The sequence below is a fragment of the Stenella coeruleoalba genome (assembly GCF_951394435.1).
Source record: "Stenella coeruleoalba genome assembly, chromosome: 11".
Classification (NCBI taxonomy): domain Eukaryota; kingdom Metazoa; phylum Chordata; class Mammalia; order Artiodactyla; family Delphinidae; genus Stenella; species Stenella coeruleoalba.
Genome location: NC_137157.1, coordinates 75,337,535 through 75,340,916, shown reverse-complemented (window position 1 = coordinate 75,340,916; position 3,382 = coordinate 75,337,535). Strand labels below are relative to the sequence as shown.

The 3,382-nt window shown below is 39.0% G+C and overlaps 1 pseudogene across 1 annotated transcript; it reads left to right on the top strand.

Moving 5' to 3' along the window:
* Positions 1 to 1,938: 1,938 nt before the first annotated feature.
* Positions 1,939 to 2,585, top strand: LOC307194769 (large ribosomal subunit protein uL1-like; annotated as a pseudogene). Its single transcript has one exon. The product of its transcript is annotated as a large ribosomal subunit protein uL1-like (transcript).
* The last annotated feature ends 797 nt before the right edge of the window (positions 2,586 to 3,382 follow it).

The window sequence follows — 3,382 nt, the reverse complement described above, 5'->3', positions numbered from 1 at the left end:
TATGAACACATGATTTTATAAAGTTAGCTAGCTAACTGTGTATAGATAGTTATAATACATTTATAGACATATGTGTATGTGTGTGTGTTTGTGTTGTACATGAGCATATATTTCCTAGCTGACTGCTGTGAGGGTCTAGAAGCAATAACAACCCTGTAGCAATGAGCATACCTATGTTGGTTTCTAAATACCATTTCCACTAAAAGGAACCAGAACTCCCTGAAAAACTAGCTGATTCTAGAGCTAGAGCAGAGCAAACTGAATTTTCTCTGCTCTAGCTCTAGAATGCCAGAAAGTGAAAAAGTACCCAAAGAATGATGGGGACATGTCAAAAGACCCAGGAGTCAGCTTGAAGAGGCTCCAGCTGGCAAAATCTGGGACAGTTGAACATGTCATTGAAGTGGGAGGGGGAAGGGGAAGGAACGATGGTAATTGAATAAAATAGGAACACATGGATTCAAACTGATAATGAATGAATGAATGAGGAAAAATGAAAAACTCTTCCCTGGAATTTCCTGGCAGTCCAGTGGTTAGGACTCCATGCTTCCACTGCAGAGGCCATGGCTTCGATCCCAGGTTGGGGAACTGAGATCCCACATGTGGCATGGGGTGGCCAAAAATCAGTCAATCAGTCAATCAACAAGTAAATAAAAATGTAAAAAGAAAAACTCTTCCCTATAATAGAATGCAAACAAGTAAATGTAGAAGGAATAAGAAAGTTAAAAAAATAGCATTTGACAAAACATTGTAATAATTCAGGTAAGAATCATCAATGGATACTATAACTAACGGGTAAAAAATTCTTGAAGACAAGTATATCTACATAGTCTCAAAGTTGTACCCACAAAATTCTTATTAATTACAGAAGGGAAAAAAAATAACTTTACAATGGAAAAACTTGGTGGACAGCACCTTAACCAAGTTAATATCATCAGTAAGGACAAACTGGTATCATGGGCCTCTTGATCTGAAGCACTAAGGACACAGCATCGCTTCTGTGGTAATCCTGCCAAAAGTGAAGAACCTCAACCTAATCATAAGGAAATAACAGACAAACCCAAACTGAGAAATATTCTTCGGAATACTTGGTCTATATTCTTCAAAAATGTTAAGGTCATGAAATACAAAGACAGACTGAGGAACTTTTCCAGAATAAATGACTAAAGAGACATTACAGCTAAATGCAATGTGTATGTAATCCTGGATCGAACCTAGGCCAGAATATTTTTTTCTACTATAAAGTTTTTATTGAGGCCATTGGTGAGAAATTAATAACATCTGGATTAGATCATCACATTATATCTGTTAATTTTCTTGTTTCAGCAAGTTGCAATGTAGTTATGTAAGAGAATATCCTTGTTCTTGAAAATATTCAAGTATTTCAGGGTAAAAATGCATCATGTCTGCAATTTACTGTCAAATGGTTCAGAGATGAAAGAGGGAGAGAGAATAATTAAGCTAATGAAGTAAAATGTTAATAGAGAAACTAGACAAGGGTAAACTAGAGTTTTTGTAATATATTTCTAACTTCTGTTTAGGTCTACATGTACATCTGTGCTCCCAATGAAATGGGCACTGGTTCCATCCCTGGTTGGGGAACTAAGATTCCCGCATGCCGCTCAGCGTGGCCGAGAAAAACAAAACAAACAAAACCCACAAAACATGTACAGGTATTTCAAATAAAATTTTTTAATGTTTCTATGGAGTTTAACCCAGCTATTTTCCTGAGATGTTTTGTAAGCCAATTGCAACTTTCCTTTACTTCATCTCTCTTCATACAAATAAAAATTATTTCATAAAAATATATAAAGAAAAGCAACTTAAATTGTCCCAGGAAAAAACAATAGTATAAAGAGATAGTTTGTCTTGAGTCATTCACTCATTCAACATTTAAATACTGAGTGTTGCTCTTTTCCGGTTATCGTGGCACAAGGCACCATGAGCAGCAAAGTCTCCCACAACACCCTCTACGAGGCGGTGCTGGAAGTCCTGTATGGGAACCAGTGCAAGGGCCGGAAGGTTTTGGAGCCAGTGGCCCTTCAAATCAGCCTGAAGAACTGTGACTCTCAGTAAGAGGAACGCTTCTCAGGCACTGTCAGGCTTAAGTCCACTCCCTGCCCCAAGTTCTCCGTATGTGTTCTGCAGGACCAGCAGTATTGTGATGAGGCCAAGGCTGTGGATATCCCCTGCATGGACATCGAGGTGCTGAAGAAACTCAACAAGTATAAGAAACTGGTCAAGAAGCTGGCCAAGAAGTACGATGCCTCTTTGGCTTCAGAGTCTCTGATCGAGCAGATCCCACGAATACTGGGCCCAGGCCTGAATAAGGCTGGCAAGTTCCTTTCCTTGCTGACCCACAATGAGAACATGGTGGTCAAAGTTGATGAAGTCCATGATCAAGCTCCAGATGAAGGAGGTGCTGTGTCTGGCAGTGGCTGTTGGCCACGTGAAGATGACATATGAGCTTGTGTACAGCATCCACTTAGTTGTCAACTTCCTGGTGTCATTGCTCAAGAAAAATTTGGCGGAACATCCAGGCTTTGTACATTAAGAGCACCATGGGCAAGCCCCAGTGCCTTTACTAAGGAACAGCTTAATATGCCATACTCCCACCATTAAAATAAATAAATAAATAAATATTGAGTGTTTCCTATATGCTGGTTGCTTATTGTATCAATATTTAAGGTCTACGATTACTTTGAATATACTGACAGTAGGTTTCTTTCTTTTTTTGAAAATTGTAAAGCACTACAGCATTTATTTATTTATAACATCTTTATTGGAGTATAATTGCTTTACAATGTTGTGTTAGTTTCTGTTGTATAACAAAGTGAATCAGCTATACGTATACATATATCCCCATATCCCCTCCCTCATATGTCTCCCTCCCACCCTCTCTATCCCACCCCTCAAGGTAGTCACAAAGCACGGAGCTGATCTCCCTGTGCTATGAGGCTGCTTCCCACTAGCTATGTCAATGCCACCATCTCACTTCGTCCCAGGTTTTATTCCTGTCCTGCCCCTAGGTTCTTTAGAACCGTTTTTTTTTTTTTTTTTTTTTTTAGATTCCATATATATGTGTTAGCATACAGTATTTGTTTTTCTCTTTCTTACTTACTTCAGTCTGTATGACAGACTCTAGGCCCATCCACCTCACTACAAATAACTCAATTTTGTTTCTTTTTATGGCTGAGTAATATTCCATTGTATGTATGTGCCACATCTTCTTTATCCATTCATCTGTGGATGGACACTTAGGTTGCTTCCATGTCCTGGCTATTGTAAATAGAGCTGCAGTGAACATTGTGGTATATGTCTCTTTTTGAATTATGGTTTTCGCGGGGTATATGCCCAGTAGTGGGATTGCTGGGTCGTATGGTAG